The sequence below is a fragment of the Microtus pennsylvanicus genome, chromosome 10 (assembly GCF_037038515.1).
Source record: "Microtus pennsylvanicus isolate mMicPen1 chromosome 10, mMicPen1.hap1, whole genome shotgun sequence".
Lineage (NCBI taxonomy): Eukaryota > Metazoa > Chordata > Mammalia > Rodentia > Cricetidae > Microtus > Microtus pennsylvanicus.
In genome coordinates, this window is record NC_134588.1 from 38439675 (window position 1) to 38449946 (window position 10272).

Consider the following 10272-nt stretch of genomic DNA (forward strand, 5'->3'; position numbering starts at 1 on the left):
TTTCAATGCATCTTAGCGATACTGTATGGGTTTTCATGGCATGCACATAGAGCACAGATGTCAGCTACTATCAGGCATCTCTAAAGGGATTCCAACTTCCTTTGTGCTTGGGCACATGAGCAGAGACACACAGTTGCCTTAGAAGCAGACAGTGTTTTAAGGGTTTGTGCACTTCCAGCCTTGAGCAGAGTGGCTCAGGTACATTACAAATTGAGCAGTTCCACAGACCTATGTAAAAGGTATGGCTTTTATGTCTCATACTCAGGCTTTTTGTTCATTTGCATTGTATGGGGTTTTCCATGGACGCTTTGTTACATGTAGGTCTACGTACAACTTTATGCCTCCCATATCATGTTGGCATCTTAAATATCTACCCAGGGGGGGCTTTAGTATTTATTATACAGAGCCGTGGGATCCCCCGAGACACTCAAGAATGCTCTGTGACTGTGTTAATAGCTGAATTTGTTCAACCTTGGCAGAGGGGTTTTCCAGTCTTCCTCTTTGCCAACTTGTTTTTTAATATGCTTATTTCATAAGGCCCTGTGGAAGGCCTTCTGACCTTACTCTTGGTCCCATTCTCCTGCCTCAGTACTTTTCAACTTACTCTGTAAGCAGGATAAACTCTTAGATACTGGAGAAGTCTGAGTGCAATATACCCAGCAGGCAGCAGCTGCTGACCTTTGGAGGAGATTAGCATCTGCTGCCTTTCTGAACTCTCAGCCCTTGCCTTTTAGCCTTCTGTTAGTATTGGCTCTTGGTGCTGAATTTCTTCCCAGTGTCTTATCTTTCAGAACAACTACTGCTTGTCTATGTAGACACATTGCTCAGATGTCCAGAAAGTGGTCCAAACAATTGCCACCCAATGTCTGGACCCAAGAGAGCACAGACCCGTTTCTAGTTTTTCACCCTCTGGCTTGTTGATGAATAGACATAGTGTAACTTACTTTGGCTTCTAACGTGTATAAACACCAAACATAGTGGCAACAATACTTAGATTGTTGGGTCTATTCAACACTGTTGATAAAATGCACATAAATTGCAATGCAAGCTAGCAGTCAGTTTCGTCTGCATTTACTCCAATGACTTGTATTAAAGGTGCCCTTAATTTTAACTGTTATCACGTCATTCCATGATTCTTATATTTTTGGGGGGTATTTCCATTTTTAAAGCTTCACTATGTATTTAATGGAAGATGTTTATTATTTGTGTGTGTGTGTGTGTGGTGTGGTATGCATATATGCTTGTGTGCTCATATATATGTGGGCACATGAATGTATATGTGTGTGCAGTGCATTGTACTGTAACATGAGGGCCTGCTTGTTGGGGTTTCTGTCCTGCCCAGATCACCAAAGAAGCAGGATGTGACCTGCCCTTTTGAAAAGGTACCAAGCCATGTGGCTAACATATATGAGAATAATGGGTTAATATATGTTATAAAAGTGAATAAGAAGCCTGAGCATTAATAGAAATGGGTTAATCAAGATGTGAGAGTTAGCCAATAAGAGGCTAGAACTAATGGGTTAGGCAGTAATTTAATTAATACAATTTCTGTGTGGTTATTTCGGGGGTTAAGCAGAGCAGGTGGTGGGATGTGGCCAGTGCCCTCCTACTATGGGTCCCGCTGCTCCTCCTACTACATTGTACACGTATGTTGGAGGTTGACACTGTTTTTTCTCCATCACTCTTCACCTAACATACTAGGCACAGATCTCACGTGAAACTAGAACTCAATATTCAGCTACTTTCGGTAGCTTGCTTGCTTTGGAGATTCTCTGTCTTTGCTTTTAGCATGCTAGGATTACAGGTAGGTTGCCATGCGCCCTGACGTTTACATGGGGGCCCAAACACACATCTTTATGCTTGCTGAGCAAGTGTTTTATCTACTGAGCCATCCCCCAGCTCCTACTTCTTCCCCATAGCATTTACAGGCATTTTAAGATATGCCATACCTTCTAAACTCTAGATTTCACTTCATATGGACTAATGTTAAATATTCACCTTGAAATAAAACTAAATGCAGTGAAATATGAAGGAGAGTGGAACTTCAGCACTTCCTTATGGGCACACATGGAAGGCAGGGTTCTTTGCTTCTTCAACTAAGGAATGCCTTAAGGGTTCAGAGTTGTATAGCTACAAAGCTTAGGCCTGTCTGCTTTGAAATCACCTAATCAATTCAATGTCCTTATTCTGTCCATATGCCTCTTCCTTTTTCATGGGAAATTGCGAACAAAACAGCACAAACTCAAGCAGCATTTCCTGTTTCTTTCTCCTATCATGGATACTAAAAGCCCCCCCGTTTTGGTAAGACACTATTTAGAAGCCCACCGACTCAAACTTGAAGCACGTCTATCCCCAGTGTAGCCATAGCGGTGGTGGAGCCCCACCCGTTCTGGGAATTCCCGAAAGGTGTCCAGTCACTCAGGGAGAGAGAGAGAGCAAAGAGGAATTCTCTGGGGAATGTCACTGGAGAAGGAATCTCCCAGTTTCATGCCCTATAATTAGTTCAGTCTTTACAATGCACATTTGGAAATACTAAACTTTGGAAGTATAATTTACACAAATACATATTTTCATAGTGCACGTAAATTCAAACGACTGAGTCCTGGCCACTATCAAATAAGGAAATATGATGAAACACAAAGCTAGTGTTTGTCTTTAGGATCTGAAAATAACACACTGAAATTCTGTCTGGGGACCTCTAGAGAAACATGCCATGAAAATAAGATTGAATAAACAATTTTGTTACTTAGGGAAGACAAGAAACAAAAACCATTGTAATCTTTGAAGCTTCAAAAAGTTACTTGGATTACTCTCTCACTAAAAAAACTACACGATTTTCCCTCCAGTTTGAATAATTGGGGATTTGCCTTAGCAACTCTAAAACTAAACCTAACCATCAAGTAAATGTTTTTTCTTCTTTTTTACAATGGATACAATGTAGTCTTCAAACATTTCTATTTGAAAGAAAGATCATTTTTGCCCAAATAAAATTATATCCAAAGGAAAATGAAGAATAAGTGCCCTCTGAGGAGGCATGGTCCAGGATACTGTGGGACTCCCCAAGACAATCTGCATGCACAGCATAGCCAGGAGAGATCCAAGATGAGTGCCTGTTACAGAGGAAGCTGAGAGAGAAGAGAGAATATACAGAGAGGGGGACCAAGACACACACAAAGGATGGCTCTGTCTTTCATTTCAAAAGTAAAAACATCTATTTTTCCTAAATACTTTAAAAATTCCTACAGAAAATAATTTATTTATTTTTTCTTTTTTTTTAATTTTTTTTATTAATTTATTTATTTATTAAAGATTTCTGTCTCTTCCCCGCCACCGCCTCCCATTTCCCTCCCCCTCCCCCAATTAAGTCTCCCCCCAGCCCGAAAATAATTTATAACAAAACATAACATTGGTCTAATTTCATTGAAAAACTCCATCTTTGGAAGTTCAGGGAAACCAGCTTTTTCCCTCAGGTAGGCAGACAGCTACCCCAGTTCACCATTTTTCCAAGTGAGTAGGCGGAAGGCAAATAGAAATGAAAATTTCTAACAGTCATTTGCTTTCATTACTCCTTGTGGGACTGGTTCAGAAAGGTGGACCATTACAATAACGGGAGTATTTTTTTTTATTACTTAAATGTAGCTTATGTGTTTAGGAAACAGGAGAACATATTTTAGAAACAGCTTTCCCAGCCGCATTTTCAAGTAGAATTTCTATCCCTAAAATTTAGAGTTTGAAGACAGTTTGGATAGCCACTTCAAAGCCCCCTTGTTGTTGGACAAAGAAACCAGCCTGTGTGTGTTATCCTGCTGCTCACAACATTTGTGCTGTAAGTGAAGCTCATGTTAGACCACCTCCCTCCCAACCCAGAGGTGCTCGGCTACCTTTTTTATATCAGATTTTTTATTTTGCTTGTTTTATGTTTGGTTGAAAATCAAACAAAAATATACATCTTTCCTTCTCTATCTGTGCCCATTTTCACATATGTTCTTCCTTCCTTCCTTACCAGAAAGACACAACACCAATGCTAGGTTTACATTAATTCCACTCACTTTTACTGAGTTGTGTGGGTTGAAGTTGCTTAATTCTACACCAAGACAATGGTCTTTTCACCTGTGTTATTAGCTTGATTCTGTTGAGTTGAATATAACTTTTCTGACTCAGCTGATAAGCTTGGAGCATTATTCTTAAAAGGAACATAATACCTGCTGCCTAATATCAGAAATACAGTAAACTACCTGAGAGAAAAATTAGAGATTCAGGAATGATTACTATAAACAAAATATGATTCATTTTTTAGGAGAGAGTCTCATAAAAATCCCTTAATGAATTCCAGCTTAGAGTTATGATCCAGCTTGTGCCTGGTATTTCAATAATACTATATAAAGCAAAGTACATTTAAATTCAATGTCACATAAATACCACTCTGTCTTTTAAAAGTAACTCTAGCACTTCAAAACACTAGACATCTGATAATTTAACAAATACTATAATTAGTATATTTCTTTTTCTTTTCTTTTTCCTTTCTGCCAAGAGCCAAGGTTGTTTGGTAGAAGAAGTGATGCTATCTACAGATTGGAAGCAGGCTTAAATTACTAAATGCAATGCCTAGAAATACCCTGGGGATCTACAACATGCCTGAACAGAAGGGGTCAAAACGTATTACAAAACAGCAGTAATTAAGGAATATTCCACTTGGGTCTGTTTTAAGTCAAGCACTTTCCCAAAAGGATCATGTGGTGGCTTTATTTTTAGGATCATTTATTGATTCAGTCTGTAGCCTCTGTCAAGGCAGAGCAAGTTCTAGCCTACAGACATGCTATTGGCTCTAGCTATTGAGAACTTGGAAGATTTGTGTGCTATGAAATCAATCACTTAGCTGAAGAATCTTTGTCCAAGGTCAAGCCTTATTTCTAGGAGTACTACCTGCAAGATTACTTAACAGATAACTGAGATCCACACTGCCCCTATACACAGGGATTCTCTGGTTAACTGGTGATAGGCTAGTCAGTGAAAAGGTAGCCGAGATTTTGGGACCCATACTAGAATGGGAATATAAGGGTTAGGCTTCCCAGGTCCCAGCAGACTCATTCAGGCCAGTGAATTATCTTGCTCATCGCTTTGTCCTTGAGCATTTCATACAGAAAACCAGTAAATTATCAGAAGACTACAATGCGAAACAATAGAACAAAGAATATTGGTGAAGACATTATTGACTTTCATTTTGGAAGAGAGGAAGTGCTTTATGGTTGAAGGAGACACCAGAGCTGACATCTCTAGAGGTGTCATAAGAATAAGGCGCTCACTAGAGTCCACGAACACTTGGCACTTCTTACAGCATAACATGGTCCAGAGGATGAATGCCCTATTGTCAGTGTCTTAAAATTCTCAATAAATTTTAAATAAAGTTCTCCTAATTTTTATTCTCATTTGCACTGGACTTCACACAGTATCTAGCTGGTATTCCTGAAAGAGAAAGATCAGGAGGTAGTCCCTGGAAGGCAAAGCATATTGTTTACTTAAATTTGGGTTGTAGAAAATTCTTTATTATAGACTTTAAGGACAAACCATTTAAATGATACACCTAATAATTTAGTTGTGAAAACTGTCAAGAGGCCATTTGACTGTGTGTTGCAGTGTGAGGAAAGATAAACAGAGAAAGATAAAAAGATAGACAGAGGGCTGTGTGGAATTTCCCAGGATAGAACAGGTAGCTAGTGGAGGATACCGAGCCAAACATGGGCTCTCAGAGTAAGCTGCATCAGCCACCAGGTGGACAATCCATAACAACAGCCATCAACTTGGACAGTGACAATTGTCTAAACTAGGAGGCTTGATGAATACCTAGCCACCTAGTTTGACCCGAATCACTGGTCCTGAAGACAGAGAGTCATTTGATTGTTCATGTTGCAGATGACTCGTCAGACATTTTGTACTAGCTGCCCTCAATGACCAACAGTTAGCCTGTGATAGCATCTGTGATGTGCTGTGGGCCCCTAAGAGATAAGTTCTTCATCTCCTTGCGCAGTAGTCCTGTCTTCACAGCAGAAGTGAATGAACTTGTGGTTGAACAGAGCTGCCTAAGAGGATGTGGTTTGAAGGTTAGTTCAAGTGCTCATGCTGGCAGTTCCCTAGGGAGACATCATGTGCCGTAACCACCATTGTCTATAACAATCTGTACATGATCTACTTATTTCCTTACAGAGTTAAGTGTTGGGTCACACGTAAGGCATTAGAGGTCTCAGATGTTGTTGGAGAGCCATGATTAATCTAGAGGATCCGTAAAAAATGATTTGATGTGAGCTCTTGGTAATTATAATCTGTTAAGGTTGACTCCTTAAACCTGTAAATGAGAAAACCAGAAAAGAGACAGGAAGTGGAACAGGGCTTAAGGTTCATGGCCAAAACAAGTCTGGTGGCGAGGTTCTACACTGGTGCTTTCTTGCGTTTCATTTTCTAGTAGTTCCGTTCAGTATGGGTGTGTATGAAAACCTCGGCTGCATAATGCACTTACAAATACCTCATGGGTATCATGGTATATTTCTTAATCCTAATGCCAATGATGCTAATACACTTTACCTAGCATCTAAGATGTACACAGTGAGGCAAGAACGTGACCTGATCCTTGCAATAACATTACGAAGTCGATCTTACCAGCTTCACTTTTTGCAGAAGATGAAATTGAGAGAGTCACATGGCCATTAGTTAGAGGGGCTTCAGAATTTCTTCAACCTTCTAGAAACTTTGGAGAACTATGATAATCCGAAAAGAGCCCGCTGCGTTTAGGATTATTATTGTTCATTTTATTTCTGGTGAGCAAAACTAGAACATAAGAACATTTATTTTAGAACAGTTAGTCTGAAAATTGAGCATGAACCCAATCATAGCTTGTCTTATGTTGGTACCTCAGAAAATCCCCCAAAGCTGTGGATAAGCAGAGTAAAATGAAGTGAAAGAAGGTTATTGAAATTTACCAATTTATCAAATTTATATTGATTTTATTCTCTGTTCATGACTTAGAAGATTTCTATCATAATAATCACATTTTTTAGTTGGAAAGTGTCTTTTATGTGTGTGTACGTGTGTGTGTGTGTGTGTGTGTGTGTGTGTGTAGTCCACTGAATGCTTACTGATTTAGTTAGATTGTCTCGCTTGCCAGCCCAAGGAATCCTCTTGTCTCTACCTCCCTAGTGATGGGATTATAAGCATGTACTATTTATCATTCCTGGCTTTTTACACAGTGGTGGGGATCTAAACTCAGGTTCTCACACTTTTTCAGCAAGCAGCTTACTGATAGAGCCATCTAACCAGTTCAGAAGGAAACAAAGAAGCCAAATGTGAGTGGATACATGGGTGATATTTTAATATAAACACAATTGCAGCATACAAATTGGACACGTGGAGAATACACAAATAGCATTTTTATTACAACACAGAACAATATTTTAGGTTAACTTACAGAGCTGACTGGAAATGGGAAGAATCCTAAGGGAAAGAGAAAGCATTTCAAAGTTGCTCTTACCAAAGACGTGTCCAGTTCACACTAAAGGCGAACAAAGGTTGAGCTGTGGATCATTACTCCTGTTGGGTGCAAGGAGGAGCCAGGGGTTGAAGAGGAAGGGAGAGGGCATTCTCAGGAGGGGACTGTTCTGCTTGAGCTCTTCCCTCTGCAGCTCCATGCCAACCCTGTACAGGGGCAGAGAGCATGGCGCCTCCAAGTGAATTCCAGGCCTGTCACTGATGTCATCCATGTTAATCTGAAGCCATTAGACTCCATTTACCCAAAACCGTGTTTTTATTTCCCGTGGTGTTTGGGCCTCCTAAGGTTACAGCATGCAGGTTCCTCTTTAAAAAGCAGAGTGCCGGTTTCGCCTCACTCCCTAAAGGCTGGTCTAACGAGAAATTGCCTTGTTAGCTTTGAAACTTTTCCATTCACCACCCCAAATGTCTTTCATTATTTCACTTTTTAAAATTAGCACGGTGTTTCAGAAAATGAGGGCAACAGGCTTTAGAAGCACAGGGAGGGCATCTGCTTGGCAGAAGGAGCTAATCAGTCCCCATCTCTTCTCACTGAGTTTTGTTATTACCCAAAATAGGAAATATGCAAATACATGACACATGTATTAATTATATTTTTGTCCTGAGGCTCTTCTACATATCTAAAAGATGGATACTAGTATGTATATTTGACTACATATATATGTGTGTATACATATGTATATGTACATATATATATATATATATATATATATATATATATATATATATATATATCTACAAGGTTATGCTTATGGATTCTAGAATGTAGGGTGATCCAGAAGGCATAGATCAATCTGTAATGTGGTCATGTAGCACCCTGGTGCCTTAGACTTTTTAGCACCAGGATAAAAATGGACTCATTTGCTAATAATGACTGCAGTGTGTTGATGATACTGTTATGTGTCTCAGCCCTGGGACAGCAAATGGAGTTGTCTTCTAGCACTGCCTGTGGTTTGTAGATACTAAGTTTTATCTTTTAGGTTATGAATTGAAGATGTTGGGAAGCTGACTCTTCTGATCTCATAGATGTCACCATCTATGCCCTAAGAGCACACTGTCCTTCCTTCAGCGTTACTGAGCTCATCACACTGTGTCTGCATTTTGAATGGTTTGTGTCTTTCCATGAGGCTCTATGCTCTTTGAAAATAGGTCCTTTGTCTGTTTAGTCCATTTCACAACCTTGAAGTGGTTCATAATACCACTGGTCAGCTGAGAAATATTTATTTTATTGAATTGTTATCTTTAATTCCATTTTAAATATCTTTAATTTGTCAGGTATAGTAAAAAGCACTTTAAGCATACTTTTCTATCATATTCCTCCCAATAATTGTCTGAAGTTACTATTTTGATCTTTGTGCTAGTGATAAGGACTCTAAAGCTCAGGAAATAAAATAAGTGTGCTTATGTCTGCCTCCTGAACAACATAATTTGGGAGTTGTGACTGTAATTTAGGCAGATACCATTTGCTATGTCACACTGCCTTTTATGGCAGAAGGTGGAGCGACATAAGGATCACTCAGATTTGGGTGGACACTCAGAAAAGGAGATCTTGGGACATGTATGGATGCCATGAGCAAAGGAATATTAGCAAAGGGATGAAGCACCTACAAAACTGTCACAAAAATCCCTTGCTATTGGCTAGAGGTACCTCCCATTGTTTACACAAATGAGTCAGATGAGGCCTACCTGGTCATTGATTTCACCATGTGAACTCTGACTGTACAGGAGAATTGGAACTACAGGCAAGGATGGCACAACTGTTACTATTTCATTTCAATGATGCTGCGGAGCACGTTATAATTCCAAGAACGGTGTTGGGTGGGGAAGAGGGTGGGAGTTGAATGAGAGTATAAAACACTATGATATTCTTGTTACTGCCAAACTAACAGTCGAATGAAAAATGAAGAGGATGAGATATTGCTACGTATCAAATGATATACTAGATGCAGCTAAAGTATTGCAATCACTGGAGGGTTTAAAAGAAGTGAGAAATGGTATTTGATTTGTGATACGTCAGAAATATACTGTGGAATTGATGGAAGAGTTAATTTCAATGGTTAATAAAGAAACTGCCTTGGCCCATTTGATAGGCCAGTCCTTAGTTGGGTGGAGTAGACAGAACAGAATGCTGGGAGGAAGAGGAAGTGAGGCAGACGCCACGCCTCTCTTCTCCAGGGCAGACGCGATGAAGCTCCAGCCCAAGATGGACGTATGCTAGAATCTTCCTGGAGGGTCACCACCTCGTGGTGCTCCACACGTTATTAATGGAGGTGGGCCGATAAGGATGTGAGAGTTGGCCAGTAGGAGCCTGGAGCTAATGGGCCAAGCAGTGTTTATATGAATACAGTTTGTGTGTTGTTATTTCAGGGCATAAGCTAGCCAGGTGGCTGGGAGCTGGCGGCAGGAATGCTGCTCGCAGCTCCTTCTACATGGAATGGTAGTCCTGGAGCACCCTGAAAAACTGGACAGAATTTAACAGCTTCACGTGCATGAAGATTTTCTTGCTCTCAGGTGAGACTCACTGGTAGAAAAGAATTTTGCATACTGACAGGTTAAGGAAGAAGGAACTAGAGAAAGTGAGAAATAATTATGTGAAATGATATTGGGAAAGTAGCATCGATCCTTCCCAGGGGAGGTTTAAAGACTTTATATGGATTTGACCTACACTTTATGAGACTGGGAGTTTGGCTCACTTTTAGTTGTCTTTTAAAAGTTTGTTTCAAGAAAGAATGCAAA